A 27,025-nucleotide genomic window follows, 5' to 3' on the forward strand; every position below is an offset into this window, starting at 1 on the left:
CTTTATGAATAAACCACAGGTTTGAACTTTAAACAAGTACATTTCATGACACATTAACAGCAGTATTTTTAAATTACGCTGGGTTTCTCATCCGCTATTGACACTTGTTGTTTGGCACAAGATGCATTCTGGGATACATGTCTGTCTCAAGTCTGCTAAAGTCATCTCTCGATGCATCCTTGATAAAAGGGGCGAATCAAGGACACATCCGGAGATTTAAACTGTACTTGGCTAGATGTAAACTTTGAAATGGAAAGGTATTGGGCAGCGACTGGTGACGTTTTAAATATATATAAGGAGTGGTGACATATTAAAAAAGTACAGACTTAAGAACGCATTTTGAGAATTATTAATTACTAGTAAAAATGCAATTAAAGCTTAAATGGCTTGCGATAACTTACTTATGAATCATGAACTGGTTAGTAGACTGGTGAAGATATAAAGACCATTTATGATTTTATTAATGAGGTAGTGGAGGATGACATTCATCATGCATTTATATTACAATATATATTACAATCATCGGCACTATCCTTATCAAAAAACAGATTATGTAATTTATTATCAGTTTAACTAATCTGCACTGTCATGTGCCGATTCGACTGAAATATTACAGAGGTAGAGGCATACAGAATATTGTATGATAATAAAACAAAATCATACATCAAATTAAAACTATAGGAAAAAAATTAAACTTTGAAACTTTGACTTCACTTTTCCAATGGATTATTTAAAATCAAATAACAGAATCAAAGAAATACATCTGATTTAAACGCCTATATTTTTAACTGAAGGGGTGTCAATTAACTGAATTCATTGATTGTAGCTGCTCAGTTAGCTTACGGGCTATGATGAATAATTAAATTAACAATTCCACGAATTATAAAATGTGAATTTAAAGGTGAAAGTTCTTAAATAAATTCCATGAAATTTATGGCAAAAAATACGGATTTTTCTTGCAAAACTTTGTTCTCAAAATGTTCATGTTAAAAACATCAGTATTGCGTGACTACATGTATTTAGCGTGTATTAGCGTTTTCTTCAGATTTCAATTTCTGATGACCTTTCTGGATTACAATCCGCCATCAAAACGACAAGTTTAATTATTCCAGCTGCTGTGAGTAAAGATCGGTCGTATATAAAGCGCTACATAAATAAAGATAACTTGTCTTGTCTTGACGTTTAAAATCAAAGCAAAAATGACTTTTAAAACAAAGCAAATGTGGCTGGGATGATTGATGACTTCTTCAGTCTTGCAGTCTCTCGTGTTCTTGCTCAGACGTGGACAGGCTCTGAGTTCCCAGTCAGGTTGGGGTTGGACATCAGGCTTCGGCTTAAGTCTCGAGCTCAAGCCCTCAACCAAGGACAGCAAGTATGTTGTTTCCTATTCAATACAGAGATTATATGAACATTATATGAATACACTGTATATTTTCCTGGTTATTACAGTAAAGCCGCTTTGAAACGATCTGTATTTTATAAAGCACTATATAAATGAAGGTGACTTGACTATAACAAGAACGCAAATTTGAAATAAGACAAATGATAATAATCCTACTCTGTCTTTTACACTTCCTCACACCTGATCTAGTTGGTACGATCCAGTAAGTAGGAAATGTGAGGTGGCAGTTTTGGAGAGAAAGGCTCTCCTGTTTGTTTGTTTGTTTTTTAAAACCTCAGACAGTTTTTCTACTGTCTGAGGTTTTATCTTTTCATGATGACTGATACTACGGCTATGGAGCAGGAACGGATGTTAGACCAAGAGACTGAGGATAATGATAACAATGAAAGGAACCAAGAAAAGGACAATGGAAAAGACAAAGAGGATAACAAAACATGGGCTATGGTTGCCAAGAGGAGAAAACAGAATGGAAGGGATGCAAAGAGTAGAGGAACAGAAGAGCCCCAAAAAAGTCAAGATAAACAATTAAGATACAATATGGATGGAAGACGAGTAGAAGGTCAAAGAAATAAGATAATGAAAGAGATAAAAAGCCAATCGAAATATCAGAGAGATTACAAAAAAGAGGCAACGGTAACAATGACTGTTAATGATCCAGACAAAATAACCGTAATGATGATAATACAGACTGTGGAAGAGAAGACTGGAGTTGGAAAATTGTTTGGACTGAGGAAAAAAAGTAATTTTGAATATGAACTAACAATGGAAATTCTGATGGACTGTGACAATCTAAAGGATGGACTACTGGTGGATGGACAATTTTGTACGATCAAAAAATTATGTGAAATTGAAAGAATGGTCTCCTTTTTGCATTTGCCCTATTTATATTAAAGACGATGAAATAATTCAGAAGCTGGTGGACTGGGGAGTAAATCCAATTCTTCCGTTAAGAAGAAGATATCATCCGGGCACTGCTGTTGCTGATGGAACAAGGTTTTTAAGAGTTAAATTCCCACAGGACATTGTGACTTTACCATACAATGTGAAGTTTGACACGGAGGAAGGACAGAAATACTTCAGAGTAATTCATGATGACCAACTTAAGTCATGCAGATTATGTGCAAGCACAGATCATGAAAAAAAAAGACTGTCCTAAATATATATATGTAGAGATTGTCTAGAGCAGGGGCATTTCGCGTGGGACTGCCAAGCCCCGCGGTGTCAAAGCTGTGAAAAGACATGGATGAGGTGCATATGTAAATCTGGAGAGGAGGGTCATTCAGAAATGGAGACAGAGGTGCAGGAGCAAATGGAAGAGACACACAGTTGTACAAGGGAAGATGATATCCAAGAGGTGAAGGGAATTTCTGAGGATTTATGTCAACAAGAAAAGGAGGGCCGCATGAGGAGAGAGGATAATGGAGAAAAAGAAATGGAAGTGCATAGGCAGAGACTGAGATACAACAAACGGCTGTTAATGATAGACAAATTAAAGAGAAAGACGACATCCAGGAGGTGAATGGAATTTCTGGGGCTTTATGTCAACAAGAAAAAGAGGACTACATGAGGAGAGAGGATAATGGAGATAAAGAAATGGAAGTGCATAAGGCAGAGACTGAGATACAACAAACCACTGTCAATGATGGACAAATTAAAGAGATGGAAGGTGCAACATTGAGTGAAACTGAAGTTGGGTGGAACAAAGAGGAAGAGGAAGACACTGAGATGGACTACCAAAAAGGGCAAGAAAAGGAAATGGCAGAGGACAGGGGAATAAAGTTATTGACTAAGGTAAGAGAAGCGGAAAATGAAGAGAGTACATCTGGAATAGACATTGATAAGGTTCTTATAAAACAAAAGAGAAGACGAGAAGAAGTAAAGCAAAGGTTGGAGAGGAGGAGAGATAAGAAAAGAGAAGAAAGATTGGGATTTCTGGAATTGGATTGAATAGAATGAGGACTGGTGTTTGGGTTTTTTTCTTTTTATTTCTGATGAGTACTTTATATTTTGCATCGTTGAATGCAAGAGGATTGACAAAATACCAGAAAATGGAGAAATTGATGTATTTGACCAAACAATGTGATGTATTATGCTTACAAGAAACTTTTTGGGAAGACAAAATAAGTGATGAAATTAGGAAATTATGGGATGGAGAAATGTATATGAATTGTGATTTGGAGAGAAAGAGGGGTGTGGCGATATTAATCAAAAGAGGGATTTTTGAGAAAAGTGACATAGATTATAAAGACACAATTGGTAGAATTATAATAGTTAAACTATTATATAAAGACAGAGAAATAAAACTGTGCAACATTCATGCACCAAATGAGGAAAGAGAAAAGTTTGAATTTTATAAAAGGTTAAATATTATAATGGAAAAACAAGACAACGTTTTTTTGGTTGGGGATTTTAATACAGTGTTACAGAGAATAGATATAGATGATTCAATGATTTATAGAGCTGATAGAGGAAGGAATGAATTATATAATATAATGAGGAAGTATGATATGGTCGATGTGTGGAGAGAGAGAAATGGTTTAAAAAGAGATTATTCAAGAAGACAAATAGTTGGTAGAGACTTGAAGCAAAGTAGAATAGATTTATGTTTATGTAAGAGAAAAGAATTACACTATGTTTTAAAGGCATGTTATAAAAGTTATAGTGAAAGTGATCATGATTTTTTATGGATAACGATGGATTTTACCGAGATTATCAAAGGACAAGGAATGTGGATGTTAAATACAGAACTTTTAAAAATGGGAATATATAGAACAGAAATAGAAAGTATATTACTTAATAGTGTGAATGATGAGATGTATGAAGAAGAAAAAGGAATTTGGTGGGATAGTTTGAAAAATAAAATAAAGAGGTTTTCGATAAACTTTTCTAAAAAAGTACAGAGAGTTAAAAGACTTACAGAAAACAGAGTTAAAAAAGAATGGGATGAAGAAATGAGAAAAATAACAGAGGGAGAGAAAAACATTGATAAGATAATAGAATTACAAGAAAAATTAAGGAATATAGAGGAAGAAAAGTGTAAGGGGGCAATAATAAAAAGCAGAGCAAAGGATATAATAGAAAGAGAAAGAAGTACTAAATATTTCTATGAATTAGAGAAAAATAGACAGAAAGCAGATATAATTGCAAGTATTAATACACAAGATGGGAAAACAGTGAAAGACAAGGAAGGTATCTTAAAGGAAATTAAAACATTTTACAAAGACTTATTTACAGAAAATGAGTTAAGCGCAGAGGATGAGGAATTTTTATTAGAGAAAATTAAAATTAAAGTGAATAAGGAAGATAGAGAAATGTGCGAGAGCGATATTACAAAGATAGAAATAGAAACAGCAATAGCTCAGTTAAGAAGTGGGAAAAGCCCAGGAATAGACGGATTACCAAATGAATTTTATAAAGTTTTTAAACATATCTTATGTCCTATTTTACATGAAATATATATCGATGTTTTAAAGAAAGGTGAATTAACACAACGTATGAAGAAAGGAGTGGTAAAAATAATACACAAGAAAAAAGGGGATAAAGAAGACTTAAAAAACTACAGGCCGCTATAAGTATGCTGAACACTGACTACAAAATATTAACTAAAGTATTAGCCAATAGACTGAAAGAAGTGGTACCAAATATAATTACAACTAATCAAGCATATGCGGTTTTAAATAGAGATATCACTGACATTACTAACAGTATTAGAGATCTGATATGGTACATGAAAGATAAAAAAGAAACGGGTTATATAATAAGTGTAGATTTAGAAAAAGCATTTGATAGAGTAGAACATAAATATTTGATGGATGTAATGGAGAAGTTTGGATTTGGTGAGATTTTCATAAAATGGATAAAATGCTTATACACAGACATTACAAGTTGTGTGAAAGTGAATGGGTTTTTTACTGAACGTTTTAAAATAACAAGGTTGTCCCATGTCAGCATTGTTATACACGATAGTGACTGAAACTCTAGGACTGGCAATAGAAATGGAAAAAAATATTAAAGGAATATTAATAAAAGAAGAAGAAACTGAACATAAGATATATCAATATGCTGATGACACAACATTGTTTGTTAAAGATATTAAAAGTATAGAAAAAGCAATGGAGGTTTTGGGAAAATACTGCAGGGGCTAAAGTCAATGAGGAAAAAACAACATACATGAGAATTGGCAGAACGAATGAATTACCTGTTAAAATACCTTTTAAAGAACAGAAGGGAAATATGAAAATTCTAGGAATTAGGGTTGGAGAAAATGAAAATGTGATCAGGAATTTGATATGGGAGGAGGTTTTAAAGGGAATGGAAAAGAGAATTTTTGGAAATTAAGGAACCTGTTTCTAAAAGGGAAGGTTTTAGTCATAAATTCTTTGTTTTTATCAAAAATGTGGTATGTATTAGGATCTGTGAGTATGCCCTTGTGTGTATATATAAAAAAAAATCAAATCTTTAATTGTTAATTTTTTATGGGAAGGCAAACCACCAAAAATTGCATATGACACAATAATTGGGAAAGTTGAAGAAGGAAGACTGGGATTATTAGACCCATTAATAAGAATGAAAAGCATAAGAATAAAATTAGTTAAGAAATATTGGAAGGATGGGAATTATGATTGGAAAGGTGTAATGAGATTTTTCTTAAACCAATGTGGTCAAATAGGAGATGGAGTTTTATGGATGAAATTAAAGGAAAATATGATGACTGGATTACCTGAGTACTATAAAGAAGTTTTAAAGGCATGGGGAGATTTTAGTAAGCATGTTGTTTGCACATCTTTTAATAAAGATGAGATTTTAAGACAACCACTGTTTTTAAATAAGTTAATTAAAAGGGGAGAACACACAATTTTTTTTATAAAAAATGGTATAATGCAGGGATAAGACAAATCAAAGATATAATGTATGAAGTAATACCCGGATTTTTGCCAGCCCAAGTAATAAAAGATGCAATTGAAGAAAAATATGGAGAAGAAAGTAAAGTAGTGCTAGAAAATCAATATTAAAAATTAAAGGAGATAATACCAAATGAATGGATACAAATTATGGAAGAGAAAACAAAGAAAAATGAAAGAATGGTGGTCAGTGTTAAAGTCAATGATGAACAACATGCTTTTAATGATCTTAAGTTACATTTCTTCTATTCATGTTTATGTAAAGATGTTTTTATCCATCCAAAAGCAGAACAATATTGGAAAAGACTTTATCCCAATAAAGAAACAAAGGAATTGTGGCAAAATGTAAGGGTTTGGTGGAAAAGTCCAGAGTTAGAGAATTTTGATTATATTTTAAGACACAATTGTTTGTTAACTGAAATGAGACTGTGTAAGATTGGAATATCAAATGAAGCAAAGTGTAAAGTGTGTAATGGAGAAGATGAGGGAATATTACATTTATTTTTTAAATGTATACGATTGAAATGTTTTATTAAAAAATTGAAAGAAATATTTACAAAATTGGGGGTAGATGAAACAATTGTTGAAGTGAATTAGGAAACAATATTCTTGTTTGCTTTTAGAGGCAAAGTAAATAATGTTTGTTTTTTAAATTTGATTTTAACAGTTGCAAAGTTAATAATTTGGAGAAGGAGGAATATAGTAAAAGAAAAAAAGAAGAGTGTTTCTGTATGTAAACTGTTTAAGCATAGGATGTGTTTTATTCTTAAAGTATTATTTGATTATTTTAAAATGGAAGCAAAAGAAGAAGTATTTACAAAGAATTTCGTGCAGGATAACCCTTTTATTGAAAATACATGGTTTAATTTTAATGTAACATTGCCTGTATGTGATTCAGATTGTTTTTAAAATGTAAGAAAAAGAAAAGGGGGGAATGTATGTTGGAAATGTGGAATGTGTTTAAAAAGGAAAACAGAAGTGTTGTAATGTATATTTTAAAGTATGTGTACTTTAAATTAGAAAATGTGTTTATTTTGGTTTATTTTTTTGTGTTTAAAAGATGTAATGTGGATAGTGGGGAGTTTCTAGATTATATAAAAGTTTAAAATGTGATGTAGAGATGACTGTATAATAAGAACTGTATTTTTATTGTATTTTATTTATTAATGAAAAAAAAAAAAAAAAAAAAAAAAGGGGTCTAAGGCGCTGGATTTAGGCTCCAGTCTCTTCGGGGGTGTGGGTTCGAATCCCACCACTGCCAGCATTGATTTTAAAGAGGGCAATACACCTTAAGTGTGCTGCAAAACTGTGTAGCAGGAAATTGGAATCTAATAATAACATAGTCTTTGATTAGATGATTCAGGTGTGTTTGATTAGAGATGGAATTGCAATCTGCAGATAGGGAGACCTCCAGGAGTGTAACTGCGTACCCCTGCATTTATGAGGTCTTTTAATCTGTGAAGGAGCTCCTCCAAGGCACGTGGAATGTCAAGTGACTGACTTGCGACATTAAATTAAAAAAAGAAGGTGAAAATGGCCCAGGGAAAGCACTCTCACATGGTAGCGTGGCCGAGTGGTCTAAGGCGCTGGATTAAGGCTCCACTCTCTTCGGGGGCGTGGGTTTGAATCCCACCGCTGCCAAGGAACACTTTTGGAAGGTTCTTGTGGCTGCTATGCCTGAGCAAGACGACTGGAGAAGTGACACTGCATGCTCCCAGTCTCTTCCAAAACCAGCCACTTTTGCTTTCCTGAGCCTTTCTTGGCAGGCTTCAGGGCCTCACAATGAAGGTCCGCACCCAATATTTTCTCCTATTGTGGAAAAATGGGCAGAAAAAGGCCCCCGAAAGAAACAGCAGTGGGGTAGTGTGGCCGAGGGGTCTAAGGCACTGGATTTAGGCTCCAGTCTCTTCGGGGGCGTGGGTTCGAATCCCACCAGTGCCAGCATTGATTTTAAAGAGGGCAATACACCTTAAGTGTGCTGCAAAACTGTGTAGCAGGAAATCTGCACCCTGTTGAATCAGGGACAACCAAAAATTACAATTGTAGTAATTTCAGTTTAAAAATGAGTTGGAATCTAATAATAACATAGTCTTTAATCATAGAAGCAGCCGATTTGACTCAAGATTTTTTGGAAAATTGACAACTACCTCACGATTTTGAGTTTAACTTCAGCACAGCTAGCTGCCATTTTGGAGTAAGGCCCAATGGCTTTGATTAGATGATTCAGGTGTGTTTGATTAGAGATGGAATTGCAATCTGCAGATAGGGAGGCTTCCAGGAGTGTAACTGCGTACCCCTGCATTTATGAGGTCTTTTAATCTGTGGAGGAGCTCCTCCAAGGCACATGGAATGTCAACTGACTGACTTGTGGCCAAGTGCGACATTAAATTAAAATAAGAAGGTGAAAATTGCCCAGGGAAAACACTCTAACATGGTAGCGTGGCCGAGCGGTCTAAGGAGCTGGATTTAGGCTCCAGTCTCTTCGGGGGCGTGGGTTCGAATCCCACCACTGCCAGCATTGATTTTAAAGAGGGCAATACACCTTAAGTGTGCTGCAAAACTGTGTAGCAGGAAATCTGCACCCTGTTGAATCAGGGACAACCAAAAATTACAATTGTAGTAATTTCAGTTTAAAAATGAGTTGGAATCTAATAATAACATAGTCTTTAATCATAGAAGCAGCCGATTTGACTCAAGATTTTTTGGAAAATTGACAACTACCTCACGATTTTGAGTTTAACTTCAGCACAGCTAGCTGCCATTTTGGAGTAAGGCCCAATGGCTTTGATTAGATGATTCAGGTGTGTTTGATTAGAGATGGAATTGCAATCGGCAGATAGGGAGGCCTCCAGGAGTGTAACTGCGTACCCCTGCATTTATGAGGTCTATTAATCTGTGGAGGAGCTCCTCCAAGGCACGTGGAATGTCAACTGACTGACTTGTGGCCAAGTGCGACATTAAATTAAAATAAGAAGGCGAAAATGGCCAAGGGAAGGCACTCTCGCATGGTAGCGTGGCCGAGCGGTCTAAGGTGCTGGATTAAGGCTCCAGTCTCTTCGGGGGCGTGGGTTCGAATCCCACCGCTGCCAAGGAACACTTTTGGAAGGCTCTTGTGGCTGCTATGCCTGAGCAAGACGACTGGAGAAATGACACTGCATGCTCCCAGTCTCTTCCAAAACCAGCCACTTTTGCTTTCCTGAGCCTTACTCGACAGGCTTCAGGGCCTCACAATGAAGGTCCGCACCCAACATATTCTCCTATTCTAGAAAAATGGGCAGAAAAAGGCCCCCGAAAGAAACAGTAGTGGGGTAGTGTGGCCGAGGGGTCTAAGGCGCTGGATTTAGGCTCCAGTCTCTTCGGGGGCGTGGGTTCGAATCCCACCACTGCCAGCATTGATTTTAAAGAGGGCAATACACCTTAAGTGTGCTGCAAAACTGTGTAGCAGGAAATCTGCACCCTGTTGAATCAGGGACAACCAAAAATTACAATTGTAGTAATTTCAGTTTAAAAATGAGTTGGAATCTAATAATAACATAGTCTTTAATCAATGAAGCAGCCGATTTGACTCAAGATTTTTTGGAAAATTGACAACTACCTGACGATTTTGAGTTTAACTTCAGCACAGCTAGCTGCCATTTTGGAGTAAGGCCCAATGGCTTTGATTAGATGATTCAGGTGTGTTTGATTAGAGATGGAATTGCAATCTGCAGATAGGGAGGCCTCCAGGAGTGTAACTGCGTACCCCTGCATTTATGAGGTCTTTTAATCTGTGGAGGAGCCTCCTCCAAGGCACATGGAATGTCAACTGACTGACTTGTGGCCAAGTGCGACATTAAATTAAAATAAGAAGGCGAAAATGGCCCAGGGAAGGTACTCTCACATGGTAGCGTGGCCGAGCGGTCTAAGGCGCTGGATTAAGGCTCCAGTCTCCTTGGGGGCGTGGGTTCGAATCCCACTGCTGCCAAAGAATGCTTTTGGAAGGCTCTTGTGGCTGCTATGCCTGAGCATGACGACTGGAGAAGTGACACTGCATGCTCCCAGTCTCTTCCAAAACCAGCCACTTTTGCTTTCCTGAGCCTTACTCGACAGGCTTCAGGGCCTCACAATGAAGGTCCGCACCCAACATTTTCTCCTATTCTAGAAAAATGGGCAGAAAAAGGCCCCCGAAAGAAACAGCAGTGGGGTAGTGTGGCCGAGGGGTCTAAGGCGCTGGATTTAGGCTCCAGTCTCTTCGGGGGCGTGGGTTCGAAATCCCACCACTGCCAGCATTGATTTTAAAGAGGGCAATACACCTTAAGTGTGCTGCAAAACTGTGTAGCAGGAAATCTGCACCCTGTTGAATCAGGGACAACCAAAAATTACAATTGTAGTAATTTCAGTTTAAAAATGAGTTGGAATCTAATAATAACATAGTCTTTAATCATAGAAGCAGCCGATTTGATTCAAGATTTTTTGGAAAATTGACAACTACCTCACGATTTTGAGTTTAACTTCAGCACAGCTAGCTGCCATTTTGGAGTAAGGCCCAATGGCTTTGATTAGATGATTCAGGTGTGTTTGATTAGAGATGGAATTGCAATCTGCAGATAGGGAGGCTTCCAGGAGTGTAACTGCGTACCTCTGCATTTATGAGGTCTTTTAATCTGTGGAGGAGCTCCTCCAAGGCACATGGAATGTCAACTGACTGACTTGTGGCCAAGTGCGACATTAAATTAAAATAAGAAGGCGAAAATGGCCCAGGGAAAGCACTCTAACATGGTAGCGTGGCCGAGCGGTCTAAGGCGCTGGATTAAGGCTCCAGTCTCTTCGGGGGCGTAGGTTCGAATCCCACCGCTGCCAAGGAACACTTTTGGAAGGCTCTTGTGGCTGCTATGCCTGAGCAAGACGACTGGAGAAGTGACACTGCATGCTCCCAGTCTCTTCCAAAACCAGCCACTTTTGCTTTCCTGAGCCTTACTCGACAGGCTTCAGGGCCTCACATTGAAGGTCCGCACCCAACATTTTCTTCTATTCTAGAAAAATGGGCAGAAAAAGGCCCCCGAAAGAAACAGCAGTGGGGTAGTGTGGCCGAGGGGTCTAAGGCGCTGGATTTAGGCTCCAGTCTCTTCGGGGGCGTGGGTTCGAATCCCACCACTGCCAGCATTGATTTTAAAGAGGGCAATACACCTTAAGTGTGCTGCAAAACTGTGTAGCAGGAAATCTGCACCCTGTTGAATCAGGGACAACCAAAAATTACAATTGTAGTAATTTCAGTTTAAAAATGAGTTGGAATCTAATAATAACATAGTCTTTAATCATAGAAGCAGCCGATTTGACTCAAGATTTTTTGGAAAATTGACAACTACCTCACGATTTTGAGTTTAACTTCAGCACAGCTAGCTGCCATTTTGGAGTAAGGCCCAATGGCTTTGATTAGATGATTCAGGTGTGTTTGATTAGAGATGGAATTGCAATCTGCAGATAGGGAGGCCTCCAGGAGTGTAACTGCGTACCCCTGCATTTATGAGGTCTATTAATCTGTGGAGGAGCTCCTCCAAGGCACGTGGAATGTCAACTGACTGACTTGTGGCCAAGTGCGACATTAAATTAAAATAAGAAGGCGAAAATGGCCCAGGAAAGGCACTCTCGCATGGTAGCGTGGCCGAGCGGTCTAAGGCGCTGGATTAAGGCTCCAGTCTCTTCGGGGGCGTGGGTTCGAATCCCACCGCTGCCAAGGAACACTTTTGGAAGGCTCTTGTGGCTGCTATGCCTGAGCAAGACGACTGGAGAAATGACACTGCATGCTCCCAGTCTCTTCCAAAACCAGCCACTTTTGCTTTCCTGAGCCTTACTCGACAGGCTTCAGGGCCTCACAATGAAGGTCCGCACCCAACATATTCTCCTATTCTAGAAAAATGGCCAGAAAAAGGCCCCCGAAAGAAACAGCAGTGGGGTAGTTTGGCCGAGGGTCTAAGGCGCTGGATTTAGGCTCCAGTCTCTTCGGGGGCGTGGGTTCGAATCCCACCACTGCCAGCATTGATTTTAAAGAGGGCAATACACCTTAAGTGTGCTGCAAAACTGTGTAGCAGGAAATCTGCACCCTGTTGAATCAGGGACAACCAAAAATTACAATTGTAGTAATTTCAGTTTAAAAATGAGTTGGAATCTAATAATAACATAGTCTTTAATCATTGAAGCAGCCGATTTGACTCAAGATTTTTTGGAAAATTGACAACTACCTGACGATTTTGAGTTTAACTTCATCACAGCTAGCTGCCATTTTGGAGTAAGGCCCAATGGCTTTGATTAGATGATTCAGGTGTGTTTGATTAGAGATGGAATTGCAATCTGCAGATAGGGAGGCCTCCAGGAGTGTAACTGCGTACCCCTGCATTTATGAGGTCTTTTAATCTGTGGAGGAGCTCCTCCAAGGCACATGGAATGTCAACTGACTGACTTGTGGCCAAGTGCGACATTAAATTAAAATAAGAAGGCGAAAATGGCCCAGGGAAGGTACTCTCGTATGGTAGCGTGGCCGAGCGGTCTAAGGCGCTGGATTAAGGCTCCAGTCTCCTCGGGGGCGTGGGTTCGAATCCCACTGCTGCCAAAGAACGCTTTTGGAAGGCTCTTGTGGCTGCTATGCCTGAGCATGACGACTGGAGAAGTGACACTGCATGCTCCCAGTCTCTTCCAAAACCAGCCACTTTTGCTTTCCTGAGCCTTACTCGACAGGCTTCAGGGCCTCACAATGAAGGTCCACACCCAACATTTTCTCCTATTCTAGAAAAATGGGCAGAAATAGGCCCCCGAAAAAAACAGCAGTGGGGTCCAGTCTCTTCGGGGGCGTGGGTTCGAATCCCACCACTGCCAGCATTGATTTTAAAGAGGGCAATACTTCTTAAGTGTGCTGCAAAACTGTGTAGCAGGAAATCTGCACCCTGTTGAATCAGGGACAACCAAAAATTACAATTGTAGTAATTTCAGTTTAAAAATGAGTTGGAATCTAATAATAACATAGTCTTTAATCATAGAAGCAGCCGATTTGACTCAAGATTTTTTGGAAAATTGACAACTACCTCACGATTTTGAGTTTAACTTCAGCACAGCTAGCTGCCATTTTGGAGTAAGGCCCAATGGCTTTGATTAGATGATTCAGGTGTGTTTGATTAGAGATGGAATTGCAATCTGCAGATAGGGAGGCCTCCAGGAGTGTAACTGCGTACCCCTGCATTTATGAGATCTTTTAATTTGTGGAGAAGCTCCTCCAAGGCACATGGAATGTCAACTGACTGACTTGTGGCCAAGTGCGACATTAAATTAAAATAAGAAGGCGAAAATGGCCCAGGGAAGGCACTCTCGCATATTAGCGTGGCCGAGCGGTCTAAGGCGCTGGATTAAGGCTCCAGTCTCTTCGGGGGCGTGGTTTCGAATCCCACCGCTGCCAAGGAACACTTTTGGAAGGCTCTTGTGGCTGCTATGCCTGAGCATGACGACTGGAGAAGTGACACTGCATGCTCCCAGTCTCTTCCAAAACCAGCCACTTTTGCTTTCCTGAGCCTTACTCGACAGGCTTCAGGGCCTCACAATGAAGGTCCACACCCAACATTTTCTCCTATTCTAGAAAAATGGGCAGAAAAAGGCCCCCGAAAGAAACAGCAGTGGGGTAGCGTGGCCGAGGGGTCTAAGGCCCTGGATTTAGGCTCCAGTCTCTTCGGGGGCGTGGGTTCGAATCCCACCACTGCCAGCATTGATTTTAAAGAGGGCAATACACCTTAAGTGTGCTGCAAAACTGTGTAGCAGGAAATCTGCACCCTGTTGAATCAGGGACAACCAAAAATTACAATTGTAGTAATTTCAGTTTAAAAATGAGTTGGAATCTAATAATAACATAGTCTTTAATCATTGAAGCAGCCGATTTGACTCAAGATTTTTTGGAAAATTGACAACTACCTGACGATTTTGAGTTTAACTTCAGCACAGCTAGATGCCATTTTGGAGTAAGGCCCAATGGCTTTGATTAGATGATTCAGGTGTGTTTGATTAGAGATGGAATTGCAATCTGCAGATAGGGAGGCCTCCAGGAGTGTAACTGCGTACCCCTGCATTTATGAGGTCTTTTAATCTGTGGAGGAGCTCCTCCAAGGCACATGGAATGTCAACTGACTGACTTGTGGCCATGTGCGACATTAAATTAAAATAAGAAAGTGAAAATGGCCCAGGGAAGGTACTCTCGCATGGTAGCGTGGCCGAGCGGTCTAAGGCGCTGGATTAAGGCTCCAGTCTCCTCGGGGGCGTGGGTTCGAATCCCACTGCTGCCAAAGAACGCTTTTGGAAGGCTCTTGTGGCTGCTATGCCTGAGCATGACGACTGGAGAAGTGACACTGCATGCTCCCAGTCTCTTCCAAAACCAGCCACTTTTGCTTTCCTGAGCCTTACTCGACAGGCTTCAGGGCCTCACAATGAAGGTCCGCACACAACATTTTCTCCTATTCTAGAAAAATGGGCAGAAAAAGGCCCCCGAAAGAAACAGCAGTGGGGTAGTGTGGCCGAGGGGTCTAAGGCGCTGGATTTAGGCTCCAGTCTCTTCGGGGGCGTGGGTTCGAAATCCCACCACTGCCAGCATTGATTTTAAAGAGGGCAATACACCTTAAGTGTGCTGCAAAACTGTGTAGCAGGAAATCTGCACCCTGTTGAATCAGGGACAACCAAAAATTACAATTGTAGTAATTTCAGTTTAAAAATGAGTTGGAATCTAATAATAACATAGTCTTTAATCATAGAAGCAGCCGATTTGACTCAAGATTTTTTGGAAAATTGACAACTACCTCACGATTTTGAGTTTAACTTCAGCACAGCTAGCTGCCATTTTGGAGTAAGGCCCAATGGCTTTGATTAGATGATTCAGGTGTGTTTGATTAGAGATGAAATTGCAATCTGCAGATAGGGAAGCCTCCAGGAGTGTAACTGCGTACCCCTGCATTTATGAGGTCTTTTAATTTGTGGAGGAGCTCCTCCAAGGCACATGGAATGTCAACTGACTAACTTGTGGCCAAGTGCAACATTAAATTAAAATAAGAAGGTGAAAATTGCCCAGGGAAGGCACTCTCACATGGTAGCGTGGCCGAGCGGTCTAAGGCGCTGGTTTTAGGCTCCAGTCTCTTCGGGGGCATGGGTTCAAATCCCACCACTGCCAGCATTGATTTTAAAGAGGGCAATACACCTTAAGTGTGCTGCAAAACTGTGTAGCAGGAAATCTGCACCCTGTTGAATCAGGGACAACCAAAAATTACAATTGTAGTAATTTCAGTTTAAAAATGAGTTGGAATCTAATAATAACATAGTCTTTAATCATTGAAGCAGCCGATTTGACTCAAGATTTTTTGGAAAATTGACAACTACCTGACGATTTTGAGTTTAACTTCATCACAGCTAGCTGCCATTTTGGAGTAAGGCCCAATGGCTTTGATTAGATGATTCAGGTGTGTTTGATTAGAGATGGATTTGCAATCTGCAGATAGGGAGGCCTCCAGGAGTGTAACTGCGTACCCCTGCATTTATGAGGTCTTTTAATCTGTGGAGGAGCTCCTCCAAGGCACATGGAATGTCAACTGACTGACTTGTGGCCAAGTGCGACATTAAATTAAAATAAGAAGGTGAAAATGGCCCAGGGAAGGTACTCTCACATGGTAGCGTGGCCGAGCGGTCTAAGGCGCTGGATTAAGGCTCCAGTCTCCTCGGGGGCGTGGGTTCGAATCCCACTGCTGCCAAAGAACGCTTTTGGAAGGCTCTTGTGGCTGCTATGCCTGAGCATGACGACTGGAGAAGTGACACTGCATGCTCCCAGTCTCTTCCAAAACCAGCCACTTTTGCTTTCCTGAGCCTTACTCGACAGGCTTCAGGGCCTCACAATGAAGGTCCGCACACAACATTTTCTCCTATTCTAGAAAAATGGGCAGAAAAAGGCCCCCGAAAGAAACAGCAGTGGGGTAGTGTGGCCGAGGGGTCTAAGGCGCTGGATTTAGGCTCCAGTCTCTTCGGGGGCGTGGGTTCGAATCCCACCACTGCCAGCATTGATTTTAAAGAGGGCAATACACCTTAAGTGTGCTGCAAAACTGTGTAGCAGGAAATCTGCACCCTGTTGAATCAGGGACAACCAAAAATTACAATTGTAGTAATTTCAGTTTAAAAATGAGTTGGAATCTAATAATAACATAGTCTTTAATCATAGAAGCAGCCGATTTGACTCAAGATTTTTTGGAAAATTGACAACTACCTCACGATTTTGAGTTTAACTTCAGCACAGCTAGCTGCCATTTTGGAGTAAGGCCCAATGGCTTTGATTAGATGATTCAGGTGTGTTTGATTAGAGATGGAATTGCAATCTGCAGATAGGGAGGCCTCCAGGAGTGTAACTGCGTACCCCTGCATTTATGAGATCTTTTAATTTGTGGAGGAGCTCCTCCAAGGCACATGGAATGTCAACTGACTGACTTGTGGCCAAGTGCGACATTAAATTAAAATAAGAAGGCGAAAATGGCCCAGGGAAGGCACTCTCGCATGGTAGCGTGGCCGAGCGGTCTAAGGGGCTGGATTAAGGCTCCAGTCTCTTCGGGGGCGTGGGTTCGAATCCCACCGCTGCAAAGGAACACTTTTGGAAGGCTCTTGTGGCTGCTATGCCTGAGCATGACGACTGGAGAAGTGACACTGCATGCTCCCAGTCTCTACCAGCCACTTTTGCTTTCCTGAGCCTTACTCGACAGGCTTCAGGGCCTCACAATGAAGGTCCACACCCAACATTTTCTCCTATTCTAGAAAAATGGGCAGAAAAAGGCCCCCGAAAGAAACAGCAGTGGGGTAGCGTGGCCGAGGGGTCTAAGGTGCTGGATTTAGGCTCCAGTCTCTTCGGGGGCGTGGGTTCGAATCCCACCACTGCCAGCATTGATTTTAAAGAGGGCAATACTTCTTAAGTGTGCTGCAAAACTGTGTAGCAGGAAATCTGCACCCTGTTGAATCAGGGACAACCAAAAATTACAATTGTAGTAATTTCAGTTTAAAAATGAGTTGGAATCTAATAATAACATAGGCTTTAATCATAGAAGCAGCCGATTTGACTCAAGATTTTTTGGAAAATTGACAACTACCTCACGATTTTGAGTTTAACTTCAGCACAGCTAGCTGCCATTTTGGAGTAAGGCCCAATGGCTTTGATTAGATGATTCAGGTGTGTTTGATTAGAGATGGAATTGCAATCTGCAGATAGGGAGGCCTCCAGGAGTGTAACTGCGTACCCCTGCATTTATGAGATCTTTTAATTTGTGGAGAAGCTCCTCCAAGGCACATGGAATGTCAACTGACTGACTTGTGGCCAAGTGCAACATTAAATTAAAATAAGAAGGCGAAAATGGCCCAGGGAAGGCACTCTCGCATGGTAGCGTGGCCGAGCGGTCTAAGGCGCTGGATTAAGGCTCCAGTCTCTTCGGGGGCGTGGGTTCGAATCCCACCGCTGCCAAGGAACACTTTTGGAAGGCTCTTGTGGCTGCTATGCCTGAGCATGACGACTGGAGAAGTGACACTGCATGCTCCCAGTCTCTTCCAAAACCAGCCACTTTTGCTTTCCTGAGCCTTACTCGACAGGCTTCAGGGCCTCACAATGAAGGTCCACACCCAACATTTTCTCCTATTCTAGAAAAATGGGCAGAAAAAGGCCCCCGAAAGAAACAGCAGTGGGGTAGCGTGGCCGAGGGGTCTAAGGCCCTGGATTTAGGCTCCAGTCTCTTCGGGGGCGTGGGTTCGAATCCCACCACTGCCAGCATTGATTTTAAAGAGGGAAATACACCTTAAGTGTGCTGCAAAACTGTGTAGCAGGAAATCTGCACCCTGTTGAATCAGGGACAACCAAAAATTACAATTGTAGTAATTTCAGTTTAAAAATGAGTTGGAATCTAATAATAACATAGTCTTTAATCATAGAAGCAGCCGATTTGACTCAAGATTTTTTGGAAAATTGACAACTACCTCACGATTTTGAGTTTAACTTCAGCACAGCTAGCTGCCATTTTGGAGTAAGGCCCAATGGCTTTGATTAGATGATTCAGGTGTGTTTGATTAGAGATGGAATTGCAATCTGCAGATAGGGAGGCCTCCAGGAGTGTAACTGCGTACCCCTGCATTTATGAGGTCTATTAATCTGTGGAGGAGCTCCTCCAAGGCACGTGGAATGTCAACTGACTGACTTGTGGCCAAGTGCGACATTAAATTAAAATAAGAAGGCGAAAATGGCCCAGGGAAGGTACTCTCGTATGGTAGCGTGGCCGAGCGGTCTAAGGCGCTGGATTAAGGCTCCAGTCTCCTCGGGGGCGTGGGTTCGAATCCCACTGCTGCCAAAGAACGCTTTTGGAAGGCTCTTGTGGCTGCTATGCCTGAGCATGACGACTGGAGAAGTGACACTGCATGCTCCCAGTCTCTTCCAAAACCAGCCACTTTTGCTTTCCTGAGCCTTACTCGACAGGCTTCAGGGCCTCACAATGAAGGTCCGCACACAACATTTTCTCCTATTCTAGAAAAATGGGCAGAAATAGGCCCCCGAAAAAAACAGCAGTGGGGTCCAGTCTCTTCGGGGGCGTGGGTTCGAATCCCACCACTGCCAGCATTGATTTTAAAGAGGGCAATACTTCTTAAGTGTGCTGCAAAACTGTGTAGCAGGAAATCTGCACCCTGTTGAATCAGGGACAACCAAAAATTACAATTGTAGTAATTTCAGTTTAAAAATGAGTTGGAATCTAATAATAACATAGTCTTTAATCATAGAAGCAGCCGATTTGACTCAAGATTTTTTGGAAAATTGACAACTACCTCACGATTTTGAGTTTAACTTCAGCACAGCTAGCTGCCATTTTGGAGTAAGGCCCAATGGCTTTGATTAGATGATTCAGGTGTGTTTGATTAGAGATGGAATTGCAATCTGCAGATAGGGAGGCCTCCAGGAGTGTAACTGCGTACCCCTGCATTTATGAGATCTTTTAATTTGTGGAGAAGCTCCTCCAAGGCACATGGAATGTCAACTGACTGACTTGTGGCCAAGTGCGACATTAAATTAAAATAAGAAGGCGAAAATGGCCCAGGGAAGGCACTCTCGCATATTAGCGTGGCCGAGCGGTCTAAGGCGCTGGATTAAGGCTCCAGTCTCTTCGGGGGCGTGGTTTCGAATCCCACCGCTGCCAAGGAACACTTTTGGAAGGCTCTTGTGGCTGCTATGCCTGAGCATGACGACTGGAGAAGTGACACTGCATGCTCCCAGTCTCTTCCAAAACCAGCCACTTTTGCTTTCCTGAGCCTTACTCGACAGGCTTCAGGGCCTCACAATGAAGGTCCACACCCAACATTTTCTCCTATTCTAGAAAAATGGGCAGAAAAAGGCCCCCGAAAGAAACAGCAGTGGGGTAGCGTGGCCGAGGGGTCTAAGGCCCTGGATTTAGGCTCCAGTCTCTTCGGGGGCGTGGGTTCGAATCCCACCACTGCCAGCATTGATTTTAAAGAGGGCAATACACCTTAAGTGTGCTGCAAAACTGTGTAGCAGGAAATCTGCACCCTGTTGAATCAGGGACAACCAAAAATTACAATTGTAGTAATTTCAGTTTAAAAATGAGTTGGAATCTAATAATAACATAGTCTTTAATCATTGAAGCAGCCGATTTGACTCAAGATTTTTTGGAAAATTGACAACTACCTGACGATTTTGAGTTTAACTTCAGCACAGCTAGATGCCATTTTGGAGTAAGGCCCAATGGCTTTGATTAGATGATTCAGGTGTGTTTGATTAGAGATGGAATTGCAATCTGCAGATAGGGAGGCCTCCAGGAGTGTAACTGCGTACCCCTGCATTTATGAGGTCTTTTAATCTGTGGAGGAGCTCCTCCAAGGCACATGGAATGTCAACTGACTGACTTGTGGCCATGTGCGACATTAAATTAAAATAAGAAAGTGAAAATGGCCCAGGGAAGGTACTCTCGCATGGTAGCGTGGCCGAGCGGTCTAAGGCGCTGGATTAAGGCTCCAGTCTCCTCGGGGGCGTGGGTTCGAATCCCACTGCTGCCAAAGAACGCTTTTGGAAGGCTCTTGTGGCTGCTATGCCTGAGCATGACGACTGGAGAAGTGACACTGCATGCTCCCAGTCTCTTCCAAAACCAGCCACTTTTGCTTTCCTGAGCCTTACTCGACAGGCTTCAGGGCCTCACAATGAAGGTCCGCACACAACATTTTCTCCTATTCTAGAAAAATGGGCAGAAAAAGGCCCCCGAAAGAAACAGCAGTGGGGTAGTGTGGCCGAGGGGTCTAAGGCGCTGGATTTAGGCTCCAGTCTCTTCGGGGGCGTGGGTTCGAAATCCCACCACTGCCAGCATTGATTTTAAAGAGGGCAATACACCTTAAGTGTGCTGCAAAACTGTGTAGCAGGAAATCTGCACCCTGTTGAATCAGGGACAACCAAAAATTACAATTGTAGTAATTTCAGTTTAAAAATGAGTTGGAATCTAATAATAACATAGTCTTTAATCATAGAAGCAGCCGATTTGACTCAAGATTTTTTGGAAAATTGACAACTACCTCACGATTTTGAGTTTAACTTCAGCACAGCTAGCTGCCATTTTGGAGTAAGGCCCAATGGCTTTGATTAGATGATTCAGGTGTGTTTGATTAGAGATGAAATTGCAATCTGCAGATAGGGAAGCCTCCAGGAGTGTAACTGCGTACCCCTGCATTTATGAGGTCTTTTAATTTGTGGAGGAGCTCCTCCAAGGCACATGGAATGTCAACTGACTAACTTGTGGCCAAGTGCAACATTAAATTAAAATAAGAAGGTGAAAATTGCCCAGGGAAGGCACTCTCACATGGTAGCGTGGCCGAGCGGTCTAAGGCGCTGGTTTTAGGCTCCAGTCTCTTCGGGGGCATGGGTTCAAATCCCACCACTGCCAGCATTGATTTTAAAGAGGGCAATACACCTTAAGTGTGCTGCAAAACTGTGTAGCAGGAAATCTGCACCCTGTTGAATCAGGGACAACCAAAAATTACAATTGTAGTAATTTCAGTTTAAAAATGAGTTGGAATCTAATAATAACATAGTCTTTAATCATTGAAGCAGCCGATTTGACTCAAGATTTTTTGGAAAATTGACAACTACCTGACGATTTTGAGTTTAACTTCATCACAGCTAGCTGCCATTTTGGAGTAAGGCCCAATGGCTTTGATTAGATGATTCAGGTGTGTTTGATTAGAGATGGATTTGCAATCTGCAGATAGGGAGGCCTCCAGGAGTGTAACTGCGTACCCCTGCATTTATGAGGTCTTTTAATCTGTGGAGGAGCTCCTCCAAGGCACATGGAATGTCAACTGACTGACTTGTGGCCAAGTGCGACATTAAATTAAAATAAGAAGGCGAAAATGGCCCAGGGAAGGTACTCTCACATGGTAGCGTGGCCGAGCGGTCTAAGGCGCTGGATTAAGGCTCCAGTCTCCTCGGGGGCGTGGGTTCGAATCCCACTGCTGCCAAAGAACGCTTTTGGAAGGCTCTTGTGGCTGCTATGCCTGAGCATGACGACTGGAGAAGTGACACTGCATGCTCCCAGTCTCTTCCAAAACCAGCCACTTTTGCTTTCCTGAGCCTTACTCGACAGGCTTCAGGGCCTCACAATGAAGGTCCGCACACAACATTTTCTCCTATTCTAGAAAAATGGGCAGAAAAAGGCCCCCGAAAGAAACAGCAGTGGGGTAGTGTGGCCGAGGGGTCTAAGGCGCTGGATTTAGGCTCCAGTCTCTTCGGGGGCGTGGGTTCGAATCCCACCACTGCCAGCATTGATTTTAAAGAGGGCAATACACCTTAAGTGTGCTGCAAAACTGTGTAGCAGGAAATCTGCACCCTGTTGAATCAGGGACAACCAAAAATTACAATTGTAGTAATTTCAGTTTAAAAATGAGTTGGAATCTAATAATAACATAGTCTTTAATCATAGAAGCAGCCGATTTGACTCAAGATTTTTTGGAAAATTGACAACTACCTCACGATTTTGAGTTTAACTTCAGCACAGCTAGCTGCCATTTTGGAGTAAGGCCCAATGGCTTTGATTAGATGATTCAGGTGTGTTTGATTAGAGATGGAATTGCAATCTGCAGATAGGGAGGCCTCCAGGAGTGTAACTGCGTACCCCTGCATTTATGAGATCTTTTAATTTGTGGAGGAGCTCCTCCAAGGCACATGGAATGTCAACTGACTGACTTGTGGCCAAGTGCGACATTAAATTAAAATAAGAAGGCGAAAATGGCCCAGGGAAGGCACTCTCGCATGGTAGCGTGGCCGAGCGGTCTAAGGGGCTGGATTAAGGCTCCAGTCTCTTCGGGGGCGTGGGTTCGAATCCCACCGCTGCAAAGGAACACTTTTGGAAGGCTCTTGTGGCTGCTATGCCTGAGCATGACGACTGGAGAAGTGACACTGCATGCTCCCAGTCTCTACCAGCCACTTTTGCTTTCCTGAGCCTTACTCGACAGGCTTCAGGGCCTCACAATGAAGGTCCACACCCAACATTTTCTCCTATTCTAGAAAAATGGGCAGAAAAAGGCCCCCGAAAGAAACAGCAGTGGGGTAGCGTGGCCGAGGGGTCTAAGGTGCTGGATTTAGGCTCCAGTCTCTTCGGGGGCGTGGGTTCGAATCCCACCACTGCCAGCATTGATTTTAAAGAGGGCAATACTTCTTAAGTGTGCTGCAAAACTGTGTAGCAGGAAATCTGCACCCTGTTGAATCAGGGACAACCAAAAATTACAATTGTAGTAATTTCAGTTTAAAAATGAGTTGGAATCTAATAATAACATAGGCTTTAATCATAGAAGCAGCCGATTTGACTCAAGATTTTTTGGAAAATTGACAACTACCTCACGATTTTGAGTTTAACTTCAGCACAGCTAGCTGCCATTTTGGAGTAAGGCCCAATGGCTTTGATTAGATGATTCAGGTGTGTTTGATTAGAGATGGAATTGCAATCTGCAGATAGGGAGGCCTCCAGGAGTGTAACTGCGTACCCCTGCATTTATGAGATCTTTTAATTTGTGGAGAAGCTCCTCCAAGGCACATGGAATGTCAACTGACTGACTTGTGGCCAAGTGCAACATTAAATTAAAATAAGAAGGCGAAAATGGCCCAGGGAAGGCACTCTCGCATGGTAGCGTGGCCGAGCGGTCTAAGGCGCTGGATTAAGGCTCCAGTCTCTTCGGGGGCGTGGGTTCGAATCCCACCGCTGCCAAGGAACACTTTTGGAAGGCTCTTGTGGCTGCTATGCCTGAGCATGACGACTGGAGAAGTGACACTGCATGCTCCCAGTCTCTTCCAAAACCAGCCACTTTTGCTTTCCTGAGCCTTACTCGACAGGCTTCAGGGCCTCACAATGAAGGTCCACACCCAACATTTTCTCCTATTCTAGAAAAATGGGCAGAAAAAGGCCCCCGAAAGAAACAGCAGTGGGGTAGCGTGGCCGAGGGGTCTAAGGCCCTGGATTTAGGCTCCAGTCTCTTCGGGGGCGTGGGTTCGAATCCCACCACTGCCAGCATTGATTTTAAAGAGGGAAATACACCTTAAGTGTGCTGCAAAACTGTGTAGCAGGAAATCTGCACCCTGTTGAATCAGGGACAACCAAAAATTACAATTGTAGTAATTTCAGTTTAAAAATGAGTTGGAATCTAATAATAACATAGTCTTTAATCATAGAAGCAGCCGATTTGACTCAAGATTTTTTGGAAAATTGACAACTACCTCACGATTTTGAGTTTAACTTCAGCACAGCTAGCTGCCATTTTGGAGTAAGGCCCAATGGCTTTGATTAGATGATTCAGGTGTGTTTGATTAGAGATGGAATTGCAATCTGCAGATAGGGAGGCCTCCAGGAGTGTAACTGCGTACCCCTGCATTTATGAGGTCTATTAATCTGTGGAGGAGCTCCTCCAAGGCACGTGGAATGTCAACTGACTGACTTGTGGCCAAGTGCGACATTAAATTAAAATAAGAAGGCGAAAATGGCCCAGGGAAGGCACTCTCGCATGGTAGCGTGGCCGAGCGGTCTAAGGCGCTGGATTAAGGCTCCAGTCTCTTCGGGGGCGTGGGTTCGAATCCCACCGCTGCCAAGGAACACTTTTGGAAGGCTCTTGTGGCTGCTATGCCTGAGCAAGACGACTGGAGAAATGACACTGCATGCTCCCAGTCTCTTCCAAAACCAGCCACTTTTGCTTTCCTGAGCCTTACTCGACAGGCTTCAGGGCCTCACAATGAAGGTCCGCACCCAACATATTCTCCTATTCTAGAAAAATGGGCAGAAAAAGGCCCCCGAAAGAAACAGTAGTGGGGTAGTGTGGCCGAGGGGTCTAAGGCGCTGGATTTAGGCTCCAGTCTCTTCGGGGGCGTGGGTTCGAATCCCACCACTGCCAGCATTGATTTTAAAGAGGGCAATACACCTTAAGTGTGCTGCAAAACTGTGTAGCAGGAAATCTGCACCCTGTTGAATCAGGGACAACCAAAAATTACAATTGTAGTAATTTCAGTTTAAAAATGAGTTGGAATCTAATAATAACATAGTCTTTAATCATTGAAGCAGCCGATTTGACTCAAGATTTTTTGGAAAATTGACAACTACCTGACGATTTTGAGTTTAACTTCAGCACAGCTAGATGCCATTTTGGAGTAAGGCCCAATGGCTTTGATTAGATGATTCAGGTGTGTTTGATTAGAGATGGAATTGCAATCTGCAGATAGGGAGGCCTCCAGGAGTGTAACTGCGTACCCCTGCATTTATGAGGTCTTTTAATCTGTGGAGGAGCTCCTCCAAGGCACATGGAATGTCAACTGACTGACTTGTGGCCATGTGCGACATTAAATTAAAATAAGAAAGTGAAAATGGCCCAGGGAAGGTACTCTCGCATGGTAGCGTGGCCGAGCGGTCTAAGGCGCTGGTTTTAGGCTCCAGTCTCTTCGGGGGCGTGGGTTCGAATCCCACCACTGCCAGCATTGATTTTAAAGAGGGCAATACACCTTAAGTGTGCTGCAAAACTGTGTAGCAGGAAATCTGCACCCTGTTGAATCAGGGACAACCAAAAATTACAATTGTAGTAATTTCAGTTTAAAAATGAGTTGGAATCTAATAATAACATAGTCTTTAATCATTGAAGCAGCCGATTTGACTCAAGATTTTTTGGAAAATTGACAACTACCTGACGATTTTGAGTTTAACTTCAGCACAGCTAGATGCCATTTTGGAGTAAGGCCCAATGACTTTGATTAGATGATTCAGGTGTGTTTGATTAGAGATGGAATTGCAATCTGCAGATAGGGAGGCCTCCAGGAGTGTAACTGCGTACCCCTGCATTTATGAGGTCTTTTAATCTGTGGAGGAGCTCCTCCAAGGCACATGGAATGTCAACTGACTGACTTGTGGCCATGTGCGACATTAAATTAAAATAAGAAAGTGAAAATGGCCCAGGGAAGGTACTCTCGCATGGTAGTGTGGCCGAGCGGTCTAAGGCGCTGGATTAAGGCTCCAGTCTCCTCGGGGGCGTGGGTTTGAATCCCACTGCTGCCAAAGAACGCTTTTGGAAGGCTCTTGTGGCTGCTATGCCTGAGCATGACGACTGGAGAAGTGACACTGCATGCTCCCAGTCTCTTCCAAAACCAGCCACTTTTGCTTTCCTGAGCCTTACTCGACAGGCTTCAGGGCCTCACAATGAAGGTCCGCACCCAACATTTTCTCCTATTCTAGAAAAATGGGCAGAAAAAGGCCCCCGAAAGAAACAGCAGTGGGGTAGTGTGGCCGAGGGGTCTAAGGCGCTGGATTTAGGCTCCAGTCTCTTCGGGGGCGTGGGTTCGAAATCCCACCACTGCCAGCATTGATTTTAAAGAGGGCAATACACCTTAAGTGTGCTGCAAAACTGTGTAGCAGGAAATCTGCACCCTGTTGAATCAGGGACAACCAAAAATTACAATTGTAGTAATTTCAGTTTAAAAATGAGTTGGAATCTAATAATAACATAGTCTTTAATCATAGAAGCAGCCGATTTGACTCAAGATTTTTTGGAAAATTGACAACTACCTCACGATTTTGAGTTTAACTTCAGCACAGCTAGCTGCCATTTTGGAGTAAGGCCCAATGGCTTTGATTAGATGATTCAGGTGTGTTTGATTAGAGATGAAATTGCAATCTGCAGATAGGGAAGCCTCCAGGAGTGTAACTGCGTACCCCTGCATTTATGAGGTCTTTTAATCTGTGGAGGAGCTCCTCCAAGGCACATGGAATGTCAACTGACTAACTTGTGGCCAAGTGCGACATTAAATTAAAATAAGAAGGTGAAAATTGCCCAGGGAAGGCACTCTCACATGGTAGCGTGGCCGAGCGGTCTAAAGCGCTGGTTTTAGGCTCCAGTCTCTTCGGGGGCGTGGGTTCGAATCCCACCACTGCCAGCATTGATTTTAAAGAGGGCAATACACCTTAAGTGTGCTGCAAAACTGTGTAGCAGGAAATCTGCACCCTGTTGAATCAGGGACAACCAAAAATTACAATTGTAGTAATTTCAGTTTAAAAATGAGTTGGAATCTAATAATAACATAGTCTTTAATCATTGAAGCAGCCGATTTGACTCAAGATTTTTTGGAAAATTGACAACTACCTGACGATTTTGAGTTTAACTTCATCACAGCTAGCTGCCATTTTGGAGTAAGGCC

At 42.3% G+C, this 27,025-nt stretch overlaps 33 non-coding genes across 33 annotated transcripts; all 33 read left to right on the top strand.

Annotated features, from left to right (window-relative positions):
* Positions 1-8,162: 8,162 nt before the first annotated feature.
* Positions 8,163-8,244, top strand: trnal-uag (transfer RNA leucine (anticodon UAG)). The gene has a single exon. It is a non-coding gene; the product is annotated as a tRNA-Leu (tRNA).
* A 492-nt stretch (positions 8,245-8,736) lies between these two features.
* On the top strand, positions 8,737-8,818 carry trnal-uag (transfer RNA leucine (anticodon UAG)). Its single transcript has one exon. It is a non-coding gene; the product is annotated as a tRNA-Leu (tRNA).
* Positions 8,819-9,310: 492 nt separating this feature from the next.
* Positions 9,311-9,392, top strand: trnal-aag (transfer RNA leucine (anticodon AAG)). The gene has a single exon. It is a non-coding gene; the product is annotated as a tRNA-Leu (tRNA).
* A 218-nt stretch (positions 9,393-9,610) lies between these two features.
* Positions 9,611-9,692, top strand: trnal-uag (transfer RNA leucine (anticodon UAG)). Its single transcript has one exon. It is a non-coding gene; the product is annotated as a tRNA-Leu (tRNA).
* A 493-nt stretch (positions 9,693-10,185) lies between these two features.
* On the top strand, positions 10,186-10,267 carry trnal-aag (transfer RNA leucine (anticodon AAG)). Its single transcript has one exon. It is a non-coding gene; the product is annotated as a tRNA-Leu (tRNA).
* Positions 10,268-10,485: 218 nt separating this feature from the next.
* Positions 10,486-10,568, top strand: trnal-uag (transfer RNA leucine (anticodon UAG)). The gene has a single exon. It is a non-coding gene; the product is annotated as a tRNA-Leu (tRNA).
* A 492-nt stretch (positions 10,569-11,060) lies between these two features.
* trnal-aag (transfer RNA leucine (anticodon AAG)) lies at positions 11,061-11,142 on the top strand. The gene has a single exon. It is a non-coding gene; the product is annotated as a tRNA-Leu (tRNA).
* A 218-nt stretch (positions 11,143-11,360) lies between these two features.
* trnal-uag (transfer RNA leucine (anticodon UAG)) lies at positions 11,361-11,442 on the top strand. The gene has a single exon. It is a non-coding gene; the product is annotated as a tRNA-Leu (tRNA).
* Positions 11,443-11,934: 492 nt separating this feature from the next.
* On the top strand, positions 11,935-12,016 carry trnal-aag (transfer RNA leucine (anticodon AAG)). The gene has a single exon. It is a non-coding gene; the product is annotated as a tRNA-Leu (tRNA).
* A 791-nt stretch (positions 12,017-12,807) lies between these two features.
* trnal-aag (transfer RNA leucine (anticodon AAG)) lies at positions 12,808-12,889 on the top strand. Its single transcript has one exon. It is a non-coding gene; the product is annotated as a tRNA-Leu (tRNA).
* Positions 12,890-13,944: 1,055 nt separating this feature from the next.
* Positions 13,945-14,026, top strand: trnal-uag (transfer RNA leucine (anticodon UAG)). The gene has a single exon. It is a non-coding gene; the product is annotated as a tRNA-Leu (tRNA).
* Positions 14,027-14,518: 492 nt separating this feature from the next.
* trnal-aag (transfer RNA leucine (anticodon AAG)) lies at positions 14,519-14,600 on the top strand. The gene has a single exon. It is a non-coding gene; the product is annotated as a tRNA-Leu (tRNA).
* A 218-nt stretch (positions 14,601-14,818) lies between these two features.
* Positions 14,819-14,901, top strand: trnal-uag (transfer RNA leucine (anticodon UAG)). Its single transcript has one exon. It is a non-coding gene; the product is annotated as a tRNA-Leu (tRNA).
* A 1,066-nt stretch (positions 14,902-15,967) lies between these two features.
* trnal-aag (transfer RNA leucine (anticodon AAG)) lies at positions 15,968-16,049 on the top strand. The gene has a single exon. It is a non-coding gene; the product is annotated as a tRNA-Leu (tRNA).
* A 218-nt stretch (positions 16,050-16,267) lies between these two features.
* On the top strand, positions 16,268-16,349 carry trnal-uag (transfer RNA leucine (anticodon UAG)). The gene has a single exon. It is a non-coding gene; the product is annotated as a tRNA-Leu (tRNA).
* Positions 16,350-17,135: 786 nt separating this feature from the next.
* On the top strand, positions 17,136-17,217 carry trnal-uag (transfer RNA leucine (anticodon UAG)). The gene has a single exon. It is a non-coding gene; the product is annotated as a tRNA-Leu (tRNA).
* A 492-nt stretch (positions 17,218-17,709) lies between these two features.
* trnal-aag (transfer RNA leucine (anticodon AAG)) lies at positions 17,710-17,791 on the top strand. The gene has a single exon. It is a non-coding gene; the product is annotated as a tRNA-Leu (tRNA).
* A 218-nt stretch (positions 17,792-18,009) lies between these two features.
* trnal-uag (transfer RNA leucine (anticodon UAG)) lies at positions 18,010-18,091 on the top strand. Its single transcript has one exon. It is a non-coding gene; the product is annotated as a tRNA-Leu (tRNA).
* Positions 18,092-18,583: 492 nt separating this feature from the next.
* On the top strand, positions 18,584-18,665 carry trnal-aag (transfer RNA leucine (anticodon AAG)). Its single transcript has one exon. It is a non-coding gene; the product is annotated as a tRNA-Leu (tRNA).
* Positions 18,666-19,720: 1,055 nt separating this feature from the next.
* Positions 19,721-19,802, top strand: trnal-uag (transfer RNA leucine (anticodon UAG)). The gene has a single exon. It is a non-coding gene; the product is annotated as a tRNA-Leu (tRNA).
* A 492-nt stretch (positions 19,803-20,294) lies between these two features.
* On the top strand, positions 20,295-20,376 carry trnal-aag (transfer RNA leucine (anticodon AAG)). The gene has a single exon. It is a non-coding gene; the product is annotated as a tRNA-Leu (tRNA).
* Positions 20,377-20,594: 218 nt separating this feature from the next.
* Positions 20,595-20,677, top strand: trnal-uag (transfer RNA leucine (anticodon UAG)). The gene has a single exon. It is a non-coding gene; the product is annotated as a tRNA-Leu (tRNA).
* A 1,066-nt stretch (positions 20,678-21,743) lies between these two features.
* Positions 21,744-21,825, top strand: trnal-aag (transfer RNA leucine (anticodon AAG)). The gene has a single exon. It is a non-coding gene; the product is annotated as a tRNA-Leu (tRNA).
* A 218-nt stretch (positions 21,826-22,043) lies between these two features.
* On the top strand, positions 22,044-22,125 carry trnal-uag (transfer RNA leucine (anticodon UAG)). The gene has a single exon. It is a non-coding gene; the product is annotated as a tRNA-Leu (tRNA).
* Positions 22,126-22,911: 786 nt separating this feature from the next.
* trnal-uag (transfer RNA leucine (anticodon UAG)) lies at positions 22,912-22,993 on the top strand. Its single transcript has one exon. It is a non-coding gene; the product is annotated as a tRNA-Leu (tRNA).
* Positions 22,994-23,485: 492 nt separating this feature from the next.
* Positions 23,486-23,567, top strand: trnal-aag (transfer RNA leucine (anticodon AAG)). Its single transcript has one exon. It is a non-coding gene; the product is annotated as a tRNA-Leu (tRNA).
* Positions 23,568-23,785: 218 nt separating this feature from the next.
* trnal-uag (transfer RNA leucine (anticodon UAG)) lies at positions 23,786-23,867 on the top strand. The gene has a single exon. It is a non-coding gene; the product is annotated as a tRNA-Leu (tRNA).
* A 492-nt stretch (positions 23,868-24,359) lies between these two features.
* trnal-aag (transfer RNA leucine (anticodon AAG)) lies at positions 24,360-24,441 on the top strand. Its single transcript has one exon. It is a non-coding gene; the product is annotated as a tRNA-Leu (tRNA).
* A 218-nt stretch (positions 24,442-24,659) lies between these two features.
* On the top strand, positions 24,660-24,741 carry trnal-uag (transfer RNA leucine (anticodon UAG)). Its single transcript has one exon. It is a non-coding gene; the product is annotated as a tRNA-Leu (tRNA).
* Positions 24,742-25,233: 492 nt separating this feature from the next.
* On the top strand, positions 25,234-25,315 carry trnal-uag (transfer RNA leucine (anticodon UAG)). Its single transcript has one exon. It is a non-coding gene; the product is annotated as a tRNA-Leu (tRNA).
* Positions 25,316-25,807: 492 nt separating this feature from the next.
* trnal-aag (transfer RNA leucine (anticodon AAG)) lies at positions 25,808-25,889 on the top strand. Its single transcript has one exon. It is a non-coding gene; the product is annotated as a tRNA-Leu (tRNA).
* A 218-nt stretch (positions 25,890-26,107) lies between these two features.
* Positions 26,108-26,190, top strand: trnal-uag (transfer RNA leucine (anticodon UAG)). Its single transcript has one exon. It is a non-coding gene; the product is annotated as a tRNA-Leu (tRNA).
* Positions 26,191-26,682: 492 nt separating this feature from the next.
* trnal-uag (transfer RNA leucine (anticodon UAG)) lies at positions 26,683-26,764 on the top strand. Its single transcript has one exon. It is a non-coding gene; the product is annotated as a tRNA-Leu (tRNA).
* The last annotated feature ends 261 nt before the right edge of the window (positions 26,765-27,025 follow it).

This window comes from Pseudorasbora parva, chromosome 21 (assembly GCF_024679245.1).
Source record: "Pseudorasbora parva isolate DD20220531a chromosome 21, ASM2467924v1, whole genome shotgun sequence".
Lineage (NCBI taxonomy): Eukaryota > Metazoa > Chordata > Actinopteri > Cypriniformes > Gobionidae > Pseudorasbora > Pseudorasbora parva.